At 37.5% G+C, this 23,228-nt stretch overlaps 1 protein-coding gene across 3 annotated transcripts in view; it reads right to left on the bottom strand.

Moving 5' to 3' along the window:
• The window catches only part of LOC129779122 (putative uncharacterized protein DDB_G0271606), a 634,240-nt gene extending 613,167 nt beyond the window's left edge, over positions 1 to 21,073 (bottom strand). The window contains exon 1 of one of the 3 annotated variants that reach the window (XM_055786396.1): positions 20,887 to 21,073. The gene's annotated coding sequence lies outside the window, so the exon portion shown is untranslated. Of the gene's footprint in view, positions 1 to 20,192; positions 20,635 to 20,713; positions 20,840 to 20,886 lie in introns of those variants that run through there. The other 2 variants (XM_055786397.1, XM_055786394.1) reach the window with 2 other exon arrangements.
• Between the last annotated feature and the right edge of the window lie 2,155 nt (positions 21,074 to 23,228).

The raw sequence follows: 23,228 nt of genomic DNA, 5'->3' as shown, positions 1-23,228 counted from the left end.
TTGTCAAAAACAGACATGTTTGATCGTTGAAAATAGGAAGCTACCGGTTCTCTAGGACTTTTAGCCCAGCCCAAGCACGTTCTCAAAAAATGCATAAGAATAGTTGACACAAAATTTAGAATAGATCACAAGCATTACTGAGGTATACACAATTTTCAATCTTTTTTTGTTATTCAGATGATGCCAGGTAACTTTTCGATCCGCGGTTGCTTACGTCTCATCGAGCTCCAGCGATAGTAGGCCCAGAATGTCAGTTTGGAAGCAGGAATATCACAATGGAGCTAAGTTTTTGCTGTGTACAATAACACGATTTAAAACCAGAGCAAAAATAGAGTTCATAACATTTGAACTACTGGACCGATTCCGATGATCAACATATCAAATTAGAGCCAATGAGACAAGTTTTTTGAAAGAAAAAAAGTAGACTTTCTCATTTGATTTTTGACGTAGAACTACGTCTATCAGGTCATACGTCTAACAGGTCACATTTTTGTGAAATAAAGTTAACATTAATAACTATTTTCAATTCGAACGAATTCTCATGATTTGCATACCAATCGGAGCGGAAATTCTCTAAGATTTGTTTGATATGTTATACATTACAATTCGCTAATCTCTAAACGGTATAAATTCATGAAAACTAGAAGAACTTCCTTTTTCCCATACATTTGTTCTGCCTATTTGTGTGCTAACCCTACCCATATTACGAATGCTTATAACTCTAACATTTCTTAACAGATCAGAAAGATGTTTGCATCAATTGATAGCAAATATTTCTACGCGTCTATGTCAATTAATAAAATGTTATTTTTCATGAGATGAGCAATTGAATAACTGTAAAATGTCCAGCGTTACCCAAACGCCCAGTTTTTCCAAGTTTTGATTGGTCCGATTTACGATTTCCCCAAAACAGACTTCAAAATCGATGTACCTGTGAAAATCCGCTTTGCAAATATACATGCAAGTCGGGGGTATTTTTGTTCCCATCGAGCTGTGTTTCTCTAACACGGACTTCAAAATCAATGTACCTGGGGAATCCGCTTTGTAAATATATGCAAGTCGGGGGTATTTTTTGGTGATGAGTGCTTTTGTACTCGCTTGTTGTTGTACAGACCGGTATATGTTCCCCTAAAACGTACTTTTCAACTGAGAAGCCTGGGAAAATCGTCATTTCAGATACTAGAGGTGAATGAATTTTCGCGGTTCGAGAACTACGTAAACATGAGATGTGCAATAATTTCAGAGGAAAATGTAAAATACAATGATCGTTTGACAATTCTTCCGTTCACATATTTCGGTAGTCCTAGACATCATATCGAACGTAAACGACGTTCATCAAATTTATTTGTAACAAAGAACATAATCTATTACTAAAATTCCGATGCATTCTAAAATAATTTCGAAATGGTAAACAAGTGGACTGCACAATGTAATTGCGTTGTTCTACGTCGAAAATATGCGGTCGTGTCCTAGATACAACCCCTTTTTTAAGAAATTATTGATTGTATGTATTGGTTTTTTATAGTTTACATGGTCTCGGGACCAATGGCGCTATACTTTTTTATATTTTTTCTTGGAATCTGAGGTTTTTTATATCACATATCCAAAAATCACAGAGGCGTAATTCTTTGTTCTTGAGCTGTTTTTTTTCAAACTGATGGCATGAAAAATCAACTTTTATCCATTTTTTCACCACAAAAATTCATAGCTTTTGAACTATTGAACCTATTCAGATGATTGACATATCGAATTAAAACCAATGAGCTAGTCTTGTTTGAAAAAAATATTGCACTTGAAAAAAAGGATTTTATTTGTAATTACTGATTATATTTGTTTTTTATAGTTCAAATGGTTTCGGCTGAGGATTTTTTACATAACATATCCAAAATCAGAGAGGCGTTTTTTTTCGTTTTTGTGTTATGAGTTTTCAAAGTTAATCGATGGATTGATTCAACATAAATTCATAAGGGCTCCGGTGGCGTTCATACGTAAATACCACAAAACTCAAATACGCATTTTCGCAGCACTGAAACTTACAAAACACAGCAAACAAATAGGCAACAACAATACAAAAGATAACTGAGTGCCCGGGAGATCAATATTTTTTTTCTATCTGTAGTATTTCGGCTCCGATGCCGTTAATACGTAAGTATCCTCTTATGATTAATAAATAACGATACTCAGTATGAACGAAAATTATTAAAGCTTGGAGGAATTTTCAATTAAAAACTATGTATTGCGGCAAGAGCAAGAAAATTTCTCAAATACATGTAGTCTAAAACTAGGACTGCATTTTGGGGACTATTTCGAAAGTAGAAATCAAACGAAGGAGAATAATAAAATATAATTTTTATATAAAACATCACATGGAAACACATTGTTGAATAAATACATATCTAAAGTTCACAAAAAACTATGGATGGGTTATACCTATGGGCTAACCGCAAGGTTGACGTAGGACTGCTGTTGGCTTAGTAATCAATTGTATTTCTTCAATTACCAATAATCCCACAACGGATGTTCCACATTGGGTACGATATAACCGCTGCGCAGAGCTATCTTTTGTGTGCATTGATTAAATTATTGATTGAACTAGTGAATGATTGAACTAATGAATGATTGAACTATTTACGAATTCAATTGCAAACAAATCCCAATTTAAGTCAATTCATGCATTATGGTAATAGTTATCGCAGCAAATAGTTATCAACATTCTGCCTTTTGCAGTATGTGTAGATGTTCAGTGAGCTGGCGACATGAAGAGATATCTTCCAATGCAGTCTAGAATAATCGAGCCAAAGCGTTGCATTTGTACCCCCTTTTGTAGACCGTGTTACCAAAACGAATTCCGGATTGTAAAAATGCATGGGAGTATAAAAGTATTGCCGACATGAATGTATCTGCAATGCCGATTTTCCCAACTTTTGGTTTCGGAATCTGTATTGGGAAAACACATTCCGGTTTGCAAAAATGCAAGCGAGTACAAAAGTACCCGTAGTTTGCATCTATTTTACAATGCCGATTTCCCCAGGCTTCATGATTTCGAGGTTTGTGTTAGGGAAACATTCCGATTTCCAGAAACGCAAGCGAGTACAAAAATAACCGCAGCTCACACCTATTTTGCAATGCCGATTTCCCCAGGCTTCATGATTTTGATGTCTGTGTTAGGGGAACATTCCGATTTGCAGAAACGCAAGCGAGTACAAAAATACCCACAGCTCACATCTATTTTGCAGGATTTCAATCATTCTTTGTGTGGACACCGACTGGACAACATCGTTGCTGGACGAGCTGAACAACGTGGGATCGAACACTCAAGGCAGCGAGGGTGGAGGTGCAATGCAGGAGTAGAGTAAAGTCTTTCGATAAGGGCCTTTTACAAGGCTAGAGACGAATGAACTGAAAAGTTTAAAGTCTCTCTATTTCAATATCATCATCATTATCATCTATTCTGCAATGCCGATTTTGCCAGGCTTCATGATTTTGAAGTCTGTGTTAGGTAAACATTCCGATTTCCAGAAACGCAAGCGAGTACAAAAGTACCCGCAGCTTGCATCTATTTTGCAATGTCGCTACCCAGGCTCCTTGGTTTTGAAGTCTGTGTTAGGGATTCATCCATCCATTCCAGCGATCGTACCTCAATCGTTGCGCAATCATAGCTGAGTGGATTTGGTTGGTTCTTGTTTTCGAAGGGACTTTAACCAAAGGTCATAAGGTCATTCGTTCCTTCTGAGTGGATTTCCGAGCGGCACTCGCTTATATACCGATTGGTGTGGTTTCAATAGCCTGTTTTGAAAGCAATTTTAGGGCTATTGAAACAAGTTTTTGGATCAAAAAGTAACAAGCATATAACGCGTAGACATTTTATCTTTCGAATGAAGTGTTTATCATACCATGTTTTCAGTTGTTTAGGAGCCATTAGCGCTCAAAATCTCGTTCTCCGGCGTAACGCTTTCGTTTTCGAAACATTGAACCCCAGTATAGAAATGGAAGACGTAGTCCTACGTCAAAAAAATCTTGTTTGTCTTTCTGCCCCATGGCAGACGAAAATTGCAATGAATATTTCACACAAATTATTGACAAACACTGGATCTATATTCCCTTAGTGCCTATCCAACGATCACGAACACATCTATCCACCACCATCGATACACAGTGACGATGGGCAAATCCTATGAGTATTCGTAACCCACCTCTTTCTCTTTTTCGCTCGTCTTCAGAAGACAGAAGATAGTTGACCCCACAGCTGCTACCCGAAGTCGGTGACTAGTTTCACACCCTACCACCCACACATCAAATGATTTCGAGTGAGCAAAAGAGACAGTCTACCTCTGTCGAGATACAAAAGCAGAAATCGCGAAAACGGGAGTGAGTGAGTGAGCGAGTAATAATAAAAAAGGGACTCAATTACACGGATAGGTCATGCAGAAAGCATTCCTCACTCGCGAGACTATCGCAATCACTGGCGACAAATGTGTGTGCGAGAGATCAGAGTACTTTTCATGCGCCGTGGCGGAATAATTTGTTTAATTCCGCTTTAAATGCTCTTTCTCGGGTGTGCAAACAAACAGAACGGTTCCAGAACGGTTGAAGGCGGCGAAAGAGAGTGGGAGGAGGCGATCGAGCGAGATGGCGAAAAATCACACGAGAGGATCCCGGAGAGGGAGGTGAGAGGTTATTTTTAAGAGGCTAATGAAACAGCGAACGCAAATCCGCATTTTATCGGATTATCTCCCTCATACGGAGAGTCGAGGTTCTACACACGATGCGCGCCGTCAAATTCTCCGCGATAGTGCGTCATGCACGAACACAAGCGGCGGACCGAAGTCACGCGTCAATGATTGCGCGACCGCACCGAGCGACGGAGAGGCCTCGCATGTGGTTCCGGGACATTGACAGTACGTGGCTTCCAGACAGAGAACTTTGGGAGCGTCCCTTGCATTGATTTCACCAAAGCATGATTAATATCATATAGATATAACGTTAACGTCTAAAAACGCCATTAAAATATTATTTCTACTAACCTAACAAAATTAAAAACGAATACAAACTAAGCGTTAGCTCAACTTCGTGTGACGAAATCAGCCATCCGGTGTTTGGGTAAATTTTGTGGACCTGAAAATGTTCTCATTCCACTTCTCGAAAACAGAGTTGATTAAAACTGCCGGCGAGATCGCAGATAAGCTGCACGTGTGTGTACTCACAACACCAAGTAGCACCAGATCGAAATCGAATCAAAACTGACAGCAGATTTAAAAGCGAATATCTTTCGGGTTGTGTGCGATTTTTATTTATCTCCTCCGGCTGGCTGATTGCGCTCAGTCCTGCGCCACTGTGCTACATAAACAAGTAATGTGAGCTCACCGCTTCTGCTGCTGCTGCTGCTGCTGCTGCTTTTGCTCGACGCGCTCTACGACTGTCCTTCTGAGCATCCGCCCGTCGGATTGAACCGTGGGAGCGATCACAAACCCAAGACGACGGCAGCGACCGCAACGACGACGACGACTACGCCAACAGATAAAGATATTGATAAAAATGGGTACGAAAATAAGTTTCCCTCCGAGACGAGGAGGAGGAGGAGGTTGTTAATCGGTCACCGTACGATCGGAAACTTCGACTAGAGCATTTACCAGTCACGGCAAAGATTTATCAATCATTCAAAAGATGGAATGAATAAAGATAGTGTTTATCGGCGAACATGGCCGACCGGCGATGGCAATACGGAAAACGAAAATGTGATCGCTTTATTTCAGGCACTCCTCATTGGCATTCGTTAATTTCCATTTTCTTTTATCAGCATTGAATCATTCGCTGACTTCGCTCGTTCGCAACCATCATGATGAATACGCAAAAAATCTTAGTTTTGCGTCAGTTTTGGTTAATCCGAACACTGATCCTGTTGGTTACTCCAAAAGTGGACGTATCGTGAACGATTTGAATCGGTCAATGGCAGAGAACACTGAATAATTTATGATATATGAGATATTCGGATACTGATCAACTTGCATATTATAGGTTGAGCATGAAAAATTTATTTATTTCATGAGTAAAAAATGGGTGGGTTATATCTATGATATAACCGCAAGGTTGACGTGGGACTACCTTAGCTTAGCAATCATTCATTTGTATTGTTTAAATTCTTGATTGAATGAAACATTTTCCAAATTCAATTGAATTCAATATATTTGCTTTGTGAGTAAAAAGATTGGACAAATACCATGTAAAGTCAATTCATGCATTGTGATAGATTGTTTTTCGTTAAAAGTAAATTTAATGACAAACCTTTTACGTTTGGTATGATGCCTAGGACAAAATATATGTACGGAAGAATTATCAAACGATTATTTTATTTTACATTTCCGTCTGAAGTTTACATCTCTCGAGTGTACGTACTTCTCGAACCCCGAATTTGCTTGAACCTGGAAAGTTCATTCGCTTCTAGTGTCTGCACGATTTTCCCAAGTTCCTAAGTTTAGAAGATCCGGTTAGGACAGACATATTCCAGTCTGCACAAAGGCAAGCGAGGACAAAAGTACTCGCCGTTTGCATTTATTCACAGAGCCGATTTCCTCAGAAACCTTGGTTTTGAAGTCTGTGTTAGGGAAACACATTTCAATCGGAACAAAAATACCCCCGACTTGTATGAATTCGCAATTCCGATTTCCCCATCGAGTCTCGCAATGTCGATTTCCCCACGCTCCATGAATTTGAAGTCTGTGTTAGGGAAACACATTTCAGTCGGAAGAAAAATACCCCCGACTTACATGTATCTGCAATGCCAATTTCCCCAAACTCCATGGATTTGAAGTCTGTGTTAGGGGAACACATTTCAGTCGGAACAAAAATACCCCCGACTTGTGTTAATTCACAATGCCAATTCCCCTACGCTCTATGGATTTGAAGTCTGTGTTATGGAAAGGCATTTCAGGCGGAACAAAAATACCCCCGACTTGTATGAATTTGAAACGCCGATTTCCTTCAGGCACTTTGGTTTAGGAATGTGGGAATAAAAACTCCCTCTACTCTCATGTGTTTGCAATGCCGATTTCTCCATCGCTGCTTGGTTTTGAAGTCTGTGTTAGGGAACATATTACAGTGAGAACAAAAGTCCCCCTACTTTCATGTATTTGCAATGTCGATTTTCCCAAGGCTTCTTGATTTTGATGGCTGTGTTAGGGAAACCGTAAATAGGGCCAATCAAAACGAGGCAGTTAGGGCGTTTAGATAACGCCTAATATTTTACAGTGATTCAATTGTTTATCTAATGAAAAATAACATTTTGTTAGTTGCGATGGATGCGTAGAAATATTCCCTTTCAATTGCTGCAAACATCTTTCCGATCCAGTAAGAAATGTTCGAGTTATAAGCATTCGAAATCTTTCAGTTTTTTTCCTGCATGTTCTGTGTTTTGGTTTTCATTTTACCCCCCAGATATTCAGGTTAGACGTAGTCCCACGTCAAAATTTTCAAAATAATCTGAACTACGTTAAATGTGCATAACTTCGCAGAAGGCATTTGTTGTTGGGATACGTTCATTTGTTTACATCATGATATAGTAATGCATCGGAATCCGGACGCTAAAGCGCTCACGAATATAACTTCAACTACTAAAAAAATATTGACATATCATAGCATGAAAAATTAGCGTTCCTTTAGAATTAGAAGGCCTTCATCTAAGTTATGAACCACAGAATTCCACAAAATCATGTTCTATTTGTTCAAAATTCGAAATTTCTTTCATCGCGTCGGGATTTTAAATCCGGACACTTTTTTAATCATGCTTTGAATTCCGGACACTTGCTTTTAAATCCGGACACGTGTTTTCGTTGCAATTCTTTGAGAGAAATTATTTATTAATTATTGTAGAACCCCTTAACGGGTGCGTCATAAGTAGCGGGACTGAATGGAAACACGTTTGGTGCAAGTTTTTTTTTTAATAATTAAATTATTTATTGTATTTTCACAAGATACCACTAAAAGATGGCGCCATATATATATATTTTTAATATCCTATCAATATGGGTATCACACGAAGGGATTGACTAGTAGAACACAGTTATTTATGAAAAATGGAAATCCAAGATGGCGGCTGCTACAGAATGGTGGATTACATATTTTCTCAAAATCTCATCAATATGGGTATCAAACGAAATAGATTGACTAGTAGACAGCTATTCATGAAAAATGGAAATCCAAAATAACGCCATTTTTTTCAAGCCCCCATCAATATGGGTATCAGACGAAAGGGTTTGACTAGTAGAACACACTTATTGATGAAAAATATAAATACAAGATGGCGGCCCCTACAAAATGGCTGATTACATATTTTCTCTAAACCCCATCAATATGGATATCAAATGAAAGGGATAGACAGCTATTCACGAAAAATGGAAATCCAAAATGGCCGCAACTACATTTTTTTTACAATTTTTTTTTTATAAATTTTTTTCGAGATAACAGTAGATCTCGAAGATTTTCATACCCCTCCCCCTGTTGTCCACGTGGACATTTTTGCTTATTTAAATTTTAATTCATTTTAAGTTTTTTTCAAATTTTTGCTAGCTGTACCCTGCCACGCTTTGGCTATCGAGTATTCCAACACGGAAACGCGCAACATACAGTTGAACAATCCGCACCCGAATCTACATCACACAATTCCAACCAAAGATTGATCTTGAGCAACGCCAATCGAATAAAATTAAATTGATTTAAAATCATTATCGGATACAATTTTAGTTCACGATTTTTCAAACACTTGCAAAAAAATGTGTTGCTACCACATAGAATACGTATTCAATACTAGAAAGTTGATTTATGCTCACAGTTTTACTTCAGAAGTGTGCTTATTCCATCTAAAAATCTTAAAGCTTTCTGAGGGGTTGGCAGTAGCAACAACAATCCTTGAAGTGGATTTTATATTGCGTCATAATATTAGCGCCATCAGTGGCGAACTTTTCGAGTTTATGAAGCGCACAAAAACAAACAGAAGAATTTTATAAGCATAGATTTATTTTATCCATTAAAAAGAATTTCAAGAAAAGATGGAATAGAGACAATGCACTGATATCTAAAGATCTTCATTTGATAAAGGATTGAGGAGTAAAGGGTCGAAATTTCTAAGCGATTTCGAAACGCCTGTACTTTTGATATAAATCATGACATGGAGACAAAAAATTCAGCATTTTCGAACTACAAATTTCTGGATATCGTACGTACATATTTTAGTTTAATGTGTATATGCGTTGTAGACAAAAGACATTGCAAGAAAAGATAAAATGTTTGCTTTCAAAGTTTCTATAAATTTCAAAAAATATATTCACAATAACAATCTAATCAACCTGACTATTTCGCTTTCATTTGATTCATAGAACGTTTCAGTAGAACTATTTTCTACAGAGGTATTCTCTATCGAATGATCCGTTTATCCGTTATCGATGGTCAAATCTGCCTACTGCAAACTTGAAAATATTCTATACAAGGTCCAGTTGTTGCTTTGACGAATGCATTATTTTATAACAGTGTTATAGCGTTTCAAAGCTCATTAAAAATTTTCGATGTCGCATTTTGCTCCTCTATTTTTTTTGTCGAGTGTAGTTTTTTTGCCCACTCCGGTGTACAATTGGTCACAGGAAATTTCAATTAATTTACACATTCGCTTCACTTCAAGTCATCAGCGCAATGCGAAACCTTTTCCGCAATAGTTCCGGGAATTTTCATAGGGTACTAAAAGCGTATTAGAAATATTTGCAATGTATATTTTTTAATTTTTCAACTGCTTATTGACCATTCTTCATTGAGTGTCTAGACGGCTTTCAAAATGCTCGCGGGGAAGAACTACCACCCTTATTCTATATTTCGATCAATTCGAAATATTTCGATCGACTTGATAGAATTCCATTCTGTATTCCTTTCAAGTTGTTTTTGCTTTTCGTCCAATCCGCTTCTCTTCGAACATTAGATGGGCAAAAAAAAGGGAATGCAAAATTATATCTCGAACGAAATAATGATTTCGAACGGAATGCAAATCCGGCGGAATGCCGAATCGGTGTATGCATCAGAAAACTCACGACTCATTGATTTTTTCACTGACCTTGCCCGAAAAGTTATTTGTGTTGCTCTTTGGTTTTCCTCCGCTAGAATCCTTATCAAAACATCACTTATCAAATTCGAACAGTTTACTAAAGAACAATTCAGCGCCAATTCTGTCAACTTATAAATGTCAGTATGTCCTAAAAATAGAGAATAAATCGTGATACGAATTGACTCATATTGTGAGCCAACGCCGAATTGTAGGCAAAAATATTGCTCGTTGCGTCGAGGAAGAAAGGCTTTTTTTCTAATAGAGTAGTGCGGGGCAAAGGTGCGCATTGGCCTTTTTGAAGCAAACGACCATAAAAATTCGACAACAGTGTATTCGTTTGATACATTATTACACCAGAAGCTCACACATATAAACAAGATAACATTTCATGAAAGTGACAAAAAGTTATGAGGCACAAAAAATTTTGCGATGTTTTGATCAATTTTTTTCAGTTTTGGAGATGACGATTTACTTACCTCAAATAACTGCAAAGCTCGAAACTTCCTTGTCCAGGAAACCTTCATTCTATAGTAGATGATAGTGCGTATTCGTTTTTATGAAATAGTTCAAGAGCTCTTTTAAAAAATTCGATTAGTTCAAAAATTGATTGTGGGCAAAGGTGCGCAGTGGCTATGGGGTAAAAGTTCGCACTAGCGTTTTGCTCTGAAAAAAATTATAAAATGTTTTTAACAAAATTTTTAACGGGATCCACAAGAAGAAAACTAATTTGAAGAAATGCACTCCAAATGTGCTCAAATGACCCGACAGAGGCTTCGGGAGGGAGTTTCGAAGCGTCGGATTGCGGCAGGTCTCGGTATTTTTGAATCAGCTCTGAGGAAGAGGCTCATATCAGAGAGTGATTTATGATTTGAATCTTCTTTTATTGACATTTCTACTTCTGCTGGGATGTGTCAGCGAGCACCTAGGGCGGTTCAGATAGGTATTTACGAGTGAGCAGTCTAAGGATCTTGCGGACCACTGCAGGGCACTGGACAAAGTGTTCTATGGTATGACTCTCAAAGATTTACGGCGTCTGGCGTTTGATTTTTCGGAAGCCAACAACCTCCAGCACGAATTCAACCAAGTTGCAAAACTGGCAGGAAGAGATTGGGATTCTAGCTTCATGAGGAACCATCGTCTGTCTCTTCGAACCCCACAAAAGCACAACGAAGCAAAAGTGCTCCAAGACAAAGCGTCGGAATCCCCAGAACCGAAATCCAAGATGAGGAATAAAAATAAACAATTGTTTCAAAATAATTCAAAATGAATTTCAAATAAAAAATGTTTTTATTTTCACCATGCATTCGCAAGTATAGATAGCGTACATAAAAATAATTTCTGTGGGAATTGGAGTGTTCGAAATGATTTATATCAATATATCAATTGTGGGTGGGACGAAGTTCGCCAGGTCAGCTAGTTTGTTAATAAAAACAAATTCGGTTTCAAAGGCCCCCCACTGTGGGGCAAAGGTGCGCATTTGTCTTTTTGTATTAAAATATGTATTTGTCCAATTACAAACACAACTCGAGAAATGCTTGTACTACGTTTCGAAGGTGATATATATAGTTACAATTTGGTAACCAAACGGAATTTTATTTGCTTCCATTTCAAGAGTTATTGGACGACAACAGTTAGGTGCGCACCTTTGTCCCGCATTACTCTATAGTGACTTTCAACACATTTTGGCTGGTTCGTCACTTTTTGCTTCCATTTTTGGAATGTCGGGAGTGAGAATTGAACTCGTGACCTTTAGCGTAAGAGGTATGGATGTTATCACTACGCCAGATCGCCTCCACCAGAAAGCCTTTGGTAAGTGCAATCGAAAAAACATAAAGTGGGAATGTTTTCTTCAAATTGTTTAACTTTTTTACTATATTTTCTGTTCGTGTTTTAAGCAAAATATGCTAAAACACAACATATGTCGCAAAAAGAATTTGGGTTTGATATCTCTTAGTGAGTCGTTACATTTTTCGTAGAATGATCCCCCTATAAAAAAATCAAAGACATAGTCCTGTGTCAAAAACTTTTCGCGAAATTTTATTGCGCGTATAGCTAGTTCAATGGGTGAGTAGTTAATATGTATCAAAAAAATTTAATGTTTTAAAAATATTTTGGTAGAAAATAAATGGAAAGTAGCGTGTGTACACTCAATTTTGCGATTGACTGTCCATGGACTGATGAATTATTAAAAATGTTTGTCACGAACGTTCCTTCACGGTAAAAACGGAATAAAATGCATACAAATTGCATACAATTCATTTCGTTTTCACCGTGACGTGACGTTCGTGATCAGGCCCTTTGTGTGTAAAAGTGTTTGTTCGCCTTCACGTTCACGGGAACTCTAAACCAGCTTTAACACGTTGAATCCCGATTTCTTCCTGCTGCGCATTCCACTAAACTCACATCAAGAACGTTGGCACAGTGTCGGTTCATGCTCCCTAAGATACTTATTTTATAGAGGAAAGTCGGGAAAGACGGACACCCCTATATAAATTATAAATTATATTTTTATTTCAAATTTCAATTGTGTACAAACTTGCAATACAGTGTATCAATACTAGAGATGGGCAAACCGTTCACGAACGGTACGAACGAACTAGTTCGCCGAAAAGAGTGAACGAACGGTCGTTCTTTTTCAAAGAACGGTAGATCTCCCCACGAACTGATTGCGAGCGAACGGTTTGTGAACGAACTGAATCCGAAAGAACGGTTTGCGAGTAAACTGTTTGAGAGTGAACTGATGGAGAGTGAACTGCTTGTGAACGAACTGGTTCAGAACGAACTGTTTGCGAGTGTATGGGAAAGAACTGATTGAGAGTGAACTGTTTCGGAACGTACTGTTTGAGGTTGAAGTGTTTGCGGGCGAACTGTTTGCGAACGAACTAGTGCAGCTGAACTGATTTGCGCTGGACGGAATGGACAAATATAACGAGAACGATTGTAAAGAAAATAAAACGATATTGTCACGATGAGCAAAATGCATCTAATGCAGGGTTTATTTTGTTAATGTATACTCAATTTTGTGTTAAAAATTAAATTAGATTTTCGTAGTTTTAAAAGCAAAACTATATATTTTCAATTACATGTATTCTTTCAATTCCGCGTAACATTCATATATTTCCTGATTATTAGAAAAAAAATCTAGTGGAAGCTGGGGCGATTCATGAATTATGTTCGCGCCCGACGCTCCGAGTGCCGAACAAAATTTTAGCAACCGAAACCACACCCACTGAAAATTCGCAACAATGAAATCCGCTATAAAAGTGGCGAGCACGATGCGCTCCACATCTAGTATTCCGTCGACCACCGAACAGTGTTTTGATAACCATCATCCAGTATTCTGACTGTTACCGAGCAGTTAAGTGCAGTATTCGGCAATCATCGTGCAGTTTTCTTTCCACCACCAAGCAGTAACCAGCTTTACATTAACCACTGCGCAATAAGCAGCAGCAGGAACAACAACAACAGCAGCAGCAGCAGCAGAAGAATGCAGAAGCAGAAAGTACAGTTGCATTCTCCGACGGTGCAGCTATTCCACGTGTTAACGCAATGGTGTGATTCCTTCCAAAACAGAGAATAAAAAAAATACCATTTTGTAAATCGAGACACTATTTTCGTTCTTCATTCCAACATCAACATCCTGAGTTTTGCGCGATTATCACAAGCAGTTCTTTTCAGAATTACTTGTAAAGAGTTTATGTTTTCTGCGAGTGATAATTGCCAGTTTATTCTGACGGGTTGCGCTCGCGCCCGAACAAATTAGGTAAACATAAAATCTTATAGTGAGGGCAAAGTTTTTTCGTTGCTTTCAATATTGCGTATACGTGTTATCGTGATTGATTGTTAGTGAAAATCGCTGCTGATTTTTTCCCCTGAATGAACATTATGAAATATGATCTTACATGGAACCTGTGTGTTGTCCAAAAAGAGAATATGAAAAATTGCACATATTTTGTGCACATCAAATTATTACATAAACTTTTGTCGACCGACAAACATATTTTCACATACATCTTTCCCCACTAAATTTCAGAAATATAAATCCCATACGTACACTATCCAATCCAACGATATTGATTAATAGCTGTCTATTGATGTTGGGTTACAGCTAACATTCTGTGTTGTTCTTAATACGGTTGAACGGAAGAGCGAAAAAACGGTTTAAAAGAACTGATTCACTTAGATGAACGGTTAATGAGTGAACCGTTCATCAAAGTGAACTGTTTTGCCCATCTCTAATCAATACCTTCGACACTTACTGTTTACACTTAGCTGGCTTTCTGTTCAAATTGTGAATAAAAACAAATAAAAAATCTACAAAATGCAGTTCGATGTTAATTTTCTTCTGCAGAAAAAAAGGGTGGGTTGTATCTATGATATAACCGCAAGGTTGACGTGGGACTACCTTAGATTAGTAATCATTTGTTTGTATTGATTAAATTTTTGATAAAATGGAAAAATTTCCGAATTCAATTGAATTCAATATATTTGCGTTGTGAGTAGAAAGTTTGAACAAATGCCTTGTCTCTAGTGTCTACACGATTTTACCAGGTACCTAAGTTTAGAAGACCGTTTTAGGGAAACGCACTCTATTCTGCACAAAGGCAAGCGAGTACAAATGTACTCGTAGTTTGCATGTATTTGCAATGCCAGTTTCCCCAGACACCTTGGTTTAGAAGTCTTTATAGGTAAACAGATTTCAGTGGGAACAAAAATACTCACGGTCTGCATGAATTTGCAATCCCAATTTCCCTAGACACCTTGGTTCTGAAGCCTGTGTTGAGGAACCATATTTTAGTCGGAACAAAAATGCCCCGACTTGCATGTATTTGCAATGCTAATTCCCCCTCGCTCCAAGGATTTGTAGTCTGTATTAGGGAAATATATTTCAGCCCGAACAAAAATGCCCCCGAGTTGCATGAATTTGCAATGCCAACTTCCCCACACTCCTTGGATTTGAAGTCTGTGTTAGGGAAACACATTTTGGTGGGAACAAAAGCTCCCCCTACTTTCATGTATTTGCAATTAGTGATCCCCGATAATCGTTCGATTAATCGAATACTTCCTAAAAAAACGATTATCAATCGAACGAATACTGCTCAACCAATAATCTAAGCGAACGAATAATTTACGTCGATTAATCGATCCAAACCCACAGAAAAAAAAACGCAATTTTATCCTGAAATTCAATCATTATCTTTGGTGCTCCCCTAGACTCGTAAACGAAACTCAATGCAGTCAATACGAATTGAGCTTCTTTTGCGAGTTTGGGGGAGCGTAGAAGATGATAACTGATTTTCAGGCGGAATGAACACTTTTTTGATTCCAAATGGCTTTCTAGCAAATGAGAAATATTAGTCTAACTAATTATTTCTCTCAGTGTGACGATTAATCGATAAATCGATTATTTAGGGCGATTAATCGTATCGAATAGCAAACTGCTGAAACGGATTCGATTAGCTGATGAACGATTAATTTTCAAAATCAGGGATCACTATTTGCAATGTCGATTTCTCCAACGCTACTTGGTTTTGAAGTCTGTGTTAGGGAACACATTTCGGAGAGAACAAAAGTCCCCCTACTTTCGTGTATTTGCAATTCCGATTTCCCCAAGGCTGCTTGGTTTTGAAGTCTGTGTTGGGGAAACCGTAAAGCGGGCCAATCGAAACGAGGCAGTTAAGGTGTTTAGATAACGCTTAACATTTTACAGTTATTCAATCATTTATCTAATGAGAAATAGCATTTTATTAATTGCGATAGATGCGTAGAAATATTCCCTATCAATTGATGCAAACATCCTTCCGATCCAGCAGAAAATGTTCGAGTTATAAGCATTCGAAATCTTGCATTTTTTCCTGCATATTCAGTGTTTATGTTTTCATTTTACCCCCCATATATTCCGGTTAGACGTAGTCCCACGTCAATAAGGTTCTCATTGTTATAAAGTATTTTTTGGTGTATTTTTCGTTATGTGAATGTTTTACCATCACTTCTCTTTCAGTTTATCGAATCAGCGGTGAAGTTTTCTCATTTTTACTCCAGAAATATAGATGAAAATAAAATACTTAACATGTCAGGTAAGACGGACACTCCACCGAAGGGAAAGGAATTTTGTTTTGAATACAATTTGAATATCTCCTACTTCTTTTTCTAACAGGTGTCCACTAACTACGTTTGCAAGTGCAACCAGATATCATGGATGAATCAACAGAGCGTTTTTAAAATGTAATCCGAATTGGTCATTTTGAATGCCGGAAGCTATTTTAAACATTAAAAAAAGAGAAAAATTACAAGTCCTTCTAGGTGATTTAAGTCCAGCCTTTTTGTTCGATCATTTTAAGGCCTATTTAAAAACTTCCAAACTTTATTGAGCACATCAACTTGAATTTTTAGTTAGTGTCCATCTTTCCCATCCCAAGTGTCCGTCTTTCCGCATTCAATATTATTTTTTCAAAAATTCCCGACACATTCATTTTGCAAATTTCTGCTTCAAAGATAAATTTTATTATGAGAAGAAACCTTGACTATCAATTTGTGGTGAGATAGCTGTATATCTTTAGTGAAATTCAGGAAAAACATCAACGTTTGCCTAAGGTGTCCGTCTTTACCACCGTCCCCCTACGGGGCTGTCCACATACCACGTGGACAATTTTAGGGGAGGTAGGGGGTATGAAAATGTCCACGCTTGTCCACGGAGAGGGGGCAGGGGGTATACACTATGTCCACGTGGACACGAAAAATGAATATTTTTTCAAATATAATCACCGATACCTTCTAAATTCAACAAAAACTGTTGCATATTCAAGAATTTTAAAACTTTCCGCCCAACTTGGGTATTCCGTATTTACCAGTAAACGAATGAGCTGCATGAGAGTGCTTTATATATTTTTACTAATATCATTGAACTTATTCACTGAAATCCATTTCCTAAAAATAACCCCGTAAACCGTGAGCGACCGAGCTATTTTGTATGATCCTATAACTTTTATAGTTGCGGGCTATGCATAGACGTTCCTAGCACAAACCTATAAAAAATAAGCGATTCCATAATGGTTAAATTTCCATGATATTACACATATGGTTTTTTTTATCAAATACAAATTTCTATAGAGCTTGTTCTATCTCGAGAACAAGTAGCCTAAGGATAATAATGTCTGTATAGTTTTTCATGCAGAATTTTGTGTAGAATCATGTTTTCGCATTACTCTTCTCGAAAAGTTAGAATTTTTTGGTATACTTTGGTATTGGAATCCTGTCAATTTCTAGGAATTAATATTTACATTTGCGTGAAATGATCCATGCACCACTAGTCATCAAACTAGAATCAATTGACCCAGTATTTCCTTTTTCTCAGAAAATTTCGATTTCGATTGCAGTTGTAAAACATTTGAATTGATGGATTGAAGTGCTTTTTAGAAGTGAAAAAATACTTCAAATTTTTCGTTTTTTAAGGGTTTTACATTTTTTCCCCAAAAATACATGATAAACTTGATTGTGTCTATCAACAAAATTAAAGCTCTCTAACCCTTCTACAATTCTTTCCTCGACACCACAATGTTATTCCTATTGTAGTCTTTCACTATTCCAAATGTTCTACAACAGAATATAATGGAAAATTTTCTCATCTTTCAAATGAATTCAATTAAATTTTTCAATGTAGCGTACTTTTGAATTGGGATCAATTTGAGGCAAAAACTGGGTCTCAAGAAATGTTCAACTTTCATAGTTGAGATTTGAGCTCGATTTCATAGTTGGGGATCAATGAATCGTGAATTGTCTGATGTCATTATTCCCCGCGAGCACTTTGAAAGTCATCTAGACACTCAATGCGGAATGGTCTATAAGCATTTGAAACATAATAAAATATCTTAATACGCTTTTAATACCCTCTGAAAATTCTCCGAGCTATGGCGGAAAAGGTTTTGAATTGCGCTACCGACTAAAGGGGAATCGGAAATCCAGAGTGAAGATGAATCGGCATTAGCAGTGATCGATCATATTCCGGAGTGGGCAAAGAATTTCATCTAAAATTTTGAGTAACACTGTAACTCGGCCATAAAACAATGCATCTCTGTAGTAAAATGTTCTACTGGAATTCCATATGAATCAAATGGAAGCGAATTAATCAAGTTGATTGGATTATTAATGGCGTCTATGTGATATCAACACATTTTTTTGCGTGTGTTTAGAAAATCGTGAACTAGAAATGTGTTTGAACATGTTTTTAAACCATTTATTTTTATTCGATTGGCGATTGGCAATCACAATTAGTAAAGCTCAAGATCAATCTTTGAAGTTGTGTAGTTTATATTCAGATGCGAATTATTCCTCACCTTGGTCAACTGTACATTGCGTGTTTCCGTGTTAGCAAACCAGATAGCCTTTATATATTCGCTTATAATGGAAGAACAAAAACTATCATATACTCGTAAGTATTTCAAAATTAAACTCATATGAAGCATGTGCTTTGTTATGCTACCCATTTCTCTACCATACAAGAACAATAGGCCACAACTAGTACAGGGTACAGCTAGTGAAATTTGAAATAAAAACAATTTAAGGGGGGACTCCGGTCTGGAAAATCGAAAAAAAACGATTTTTGTTGCGTTTTTGGGAAGCTTATGCCCCTTTTCGATATTTGATTTCGTTGGAAAGTTATTCTGTAGGAGCATTGTACCACTGCGACCATTAGTTTGATCTATTGTAGTGACGTTGGAAAGTTACAACCACAAGTATGACCTCACCCCAAGGGATGTAGTATTACTGTACGAATTTTGAAACACGTTTTTCTCGATACCGTGTTATTTCGACTATCAATATCTTAGGATCTACTCGACCAATTTGGCTGAAATTTGTTTATCAGCCTGTAAAAATAGATTATCTAAAGCTTTACAAAGCCGTTTTTTGATATCTCATTTTTTCGATTCTTCATGAGCTTCTAAACAGCGATTTTTTATAAAAAATAACTCATTTTTAACAAAAAATGGCCGCTATTTCGGCAGTTTTTCGAATTTGTGAAAACCCCTATGTGACGCTAGATATTGTCCTACTGTTTCTAAATATTCATTGGAATTTGTTCTACGACACCCCGTTGCTTCAGAACGGATACCTCCAGCAAGGCACTGATTTTTAGACAGCATCTACGCATCCAGCTGTCAACAGCGTAATAATCATTATTCGTGCACTTAAAAAATGAAAAATACATCTTCAAATATACCTTAAACAATAACTAAAATACCCGAGCTCTTCACTTTATTCGTAACATTGGAAAAAAAAATCCAAGAAAATTCATTATTTTCCGACCTTCCAGACAAGGTTCACCCTTAAATGGGATTAAAAATCAAATAGAATTTAGGCGCAAATCAGTTATTTATCCTTATTTATCCTAATTTAAAAAGAAAAAATGTCCACGTGGACAAAGGTGGGTAGGGGTATGAAAATGTCCACGGAGGGGGAGGGGGGAGTCTAAAACCGTGCTTTTTCTGTCCACGTGGTATGTGGACAACCCCTACATAGAAAATTCAACTAGAAAGTGGTCACATTATGTGAAACATCTGAAAGCAAACCCAAAATATTTTGCTATTTTCTTATATTGTAACTGTCAGTCCCAATCAGTCAGCGATTTCCTATCAAAAAGCTCAACGCCGGCCCCTAGGAACTGACGCGGGGCTTAACATGTTAAGGAATAACATGTCTGCACTTATCCCATCGCGCAATATTATGACATTCTTAGAAGGGTGCTCACGGTTTGCTCCCCTCTAAATCGCTGAATTCCGTTGCCTAGACGAAGTTATGGGCAGGTTGTTCTGGTTTTCGTAATCGTACCCTGATATAATCATTGAAAACCATGGCTCCATGTGGCAAAAGATTGCATACAATTACAATAACAAATCGTAAATATGGTAGTCGAGAAAACATTTCAATTATCAAAAATCTCAGTAGGCTATCCGTACAAGTGTGACACGCCATAATCCTTTGCTACGTATCAAATACAGCATGAGTCATATCGTATTACCAGAAGCAGCGACATAAAAATGTCACGGAATGAAATCATTACACATCTCATAATAGCGCGTGTAGCGAAATAGCTCAAAACTGTCATCATACTTACACGATTCACTATGACAACCGGCCACAGCACACTTCGACGCAAGCCCGATTGTCTGCAGTTAACGAGTCCTTTCACTACCGGCGAACTATCGTAATCGGGCGGCGCGCAATGGCTGCTCTCCGTCAGACGACTGATAAAAATAAGCAGCGGCTCTCTGCGACGATTCGTTACCGAATTCCGCTAATAGAGGAAACGTGCGCCGTAGGCAACCTTCGAGCTGGTAATCCAAATCTAATATCGGAGCAAGCAGCGGCAACAACAGTAATATCTGCACCAATTAGAGTGCGTTTATTTTTTGTCGTTAAATGAAAATTTTCGCTGGCACTATTTTATTTTATTTACACTTCCGAAAAGCAATCACATTCTTCTAGAACAAACACACAAACACGCACCACCAAAGTCGATGTGGGTTAAATCGGCGACTTATTGCGAATGCTGAAAGCCTTTTTGCAAGGAAAATACTCGGTTTTCTCCTTTTCGGCTTGTTCGTCCGATTTTGATTTTTCGCTTCCAATATTTACATTTATTTTTGTTGTTGATTAATTACGAATGACGTATCCGTGGTATGCTGCGTACGCAGCAAAAACACTAACAATAGGTAATAATGCACGCGAACAGCAGTACACGACGGAATAGGAAACAAGAAAAACGTAATAAAAGCGAAATTTATGTGCTCAGTAATACGCGTTCTAACCAGGATATTTGCAGCATACACGCAGGGAAGTGATACAGAAAAGGGAACGAAATTGATGATAATATCTAGCAATAGATATGTTGTATGTATGCAGACAATCTATATATATACATATAGATATACGTGAGAACACACAGAGAGATAATATAAGGAGGCAACGAGACAAAAACGCGTGCTAGCTGCCCGATTGTATGCAATGTACTGATTGTGTTGTTCTTCGTGCGCTATCGTCGCCCAGATGCGCTTGTGTTCGTAATCGGCACTCGTGCACTACACTATCGGGAACAGCTGTGTGTGTATGAATGTATTCGCGACATATGCTGTGCAGTGCTACACGCGGAAGATAGTTATCAGAACACTCACCAACACACGCAGACAGAGCGAAAAGAGATATGCACACAGTTCATCGGCGCTCAGGGAAGCAAACAAACAAAAAAATCTATTCACTCTCCGTCGGCAAAAAAATTGCATGCCGCATGTTGTGCCAGGCAAACCAAATGCAGTGCGGGCAGTTTCGGTAATCGTTATTGGCAAGTTGTCTGATAAGCTTCTGTTGTAAGGATCGCGATGCGCTTCGAACTCGTAGCGGATCGGATAGGGGTAATTCAACTCTAAACCGGCAGTGTGGGAGTATTTATACTCCAGACACGACTTGTGTCCTTGGCACCTCCTTCTGATACTAATCTATACATTAGTAATACATTTTCAAAATTCAGATAAAAATGCCTGACAAGGATAACTAAGGTGACATTTCACATTAACAAAAAACTTTTGCTGTTTTATGTTTGTTCCATTCAGGCGAAAATGCAAGCCAGGCCGCTTAACCCTTTCGCTACGAGCGTCGTCTATAGGCGATATCCGTGCGACGACCTGTGCGTTCGAGCGTCGTCTTTAGACGACATGAGAGCAGGGTTGCCATAATAAAATCTGTGTTTTTGATCTAAAAAAATCTTTTTATCTGTGGTTTTTCTCAGAAAGTCTGTATCGAAAGCTTTACTAACTCTTTGCGGTCATTTGTCCGTTCTCAGCCACCACAGCAAAGAAGTATACTAATATTAAACTTTATGCAACAATGTATCAGTTCATACTTTTATTAACCGACTTTTTATGTCTTATGAACTTATTCACGAACCAAAACGGTGCTACTATGTATAACAGATAACGATACTTGGTATAAACAAAAGTTGTCATCCGTGCTCGGGGAAAGGATTAATGGAAAACTCCATGTATTGCGGCACTGTATAGATGCAAAGAGCATTGTTTTGTATGTTCAAACAGAAAGATAAAAGGAGAAAGACGACAAACTAATTATTTCGGTGATACATGCGACAGATATCACGCGAAAATGAATTATACCAAATATTTTTTAATCGTCAACATAAAAACATTGTTTAGTAAATACTTATCAGAAGTTTACAAAAACAAAAGAAATCTTGTTCATCTTACGAAGTTATACATCACTGCTTCTTCAAGTAAAAATAATTGTCGAAATTTAAGACCACCGCAAAGGGTTAAATTTATAAGTTCATTTAGCTAACCCGTCTAACTTTGTCTTGCCCAAAATTGATTTTTTGATATCAATACTTCTGAACATTCACATTCGAACGCTCGTGGCTCGAATTCCAGAAAATTAATTGCTCAATCTTTCAATTGCCATGTGTTACTGCTAGACACCAATGAATTTTAAAGTCTAAAATTCTATAATAGAAAATAAAAATCAATCTATAATTTGCAATTAACTCTATCGGATTACCAAGCTCTAGAACAGTTTCGAATCGCTCAGTTTTTTTTTCCTTTTTTCTTCTAAATTTTTCAAAAAAAGCAATTTTTCTCACCATTACATTGATCTACGAAGGGATCTCGGCTCAAATCGGACAATCTTTACTCGAATTTGATAATCACATTCATTTTCGTTTTCCACCTGAAAATCCAATAATATTTACAAAATGGCGAAACATAAATATCAATGTCGTCAAAATCAATTCCAATGAAATAAATTAACTCCAATCGGACAAACTTTTCATTGTAGGACAAATGCGTAATATTTTTTTTTCGATTTCACTTTCCACTGCAGTACATATGCGTAGTCCATTCTTTTTTAAATTTTCCTTTTTTAAAATATTCTTCAAAGCATTCTAGCATTCTAATTTGAGTGGAGACAGACACAACAATATATAGACGACTAAAATCTGATAAGCCTTTCTCTTGTGATGATGAGTTATACGTACGTTCCGTTTTGAAGCATAATCTTAGCTTTAGTATCATTGGTTGGCATAGCTATTATGAATTTGACGATGTTAATGGTATCCACGTAAAAATTCGCATCTACTGTGCTTTAGTAG

This window comes from Toxorhynchites rutilus, chromosome 3 (genome assembly GCF_029784135.1).
Source record: "Toxorhynchites rutilus septentrionalis strain SRP chromosome 3, ASM2978413v1, whole genome shotgun sequence".
Classification (NCBI taxonomy): Eukaryota; Metazoa; Arthropoda; class Insecta; order Diptera; family Culicidae; genus Toxorhynchites; species Toxorhynchites rutilus.
Note: the sequence above shows the minus strand (reverse complement) of the source record. Positions and strands in the feature narration are given on the sequence as shown.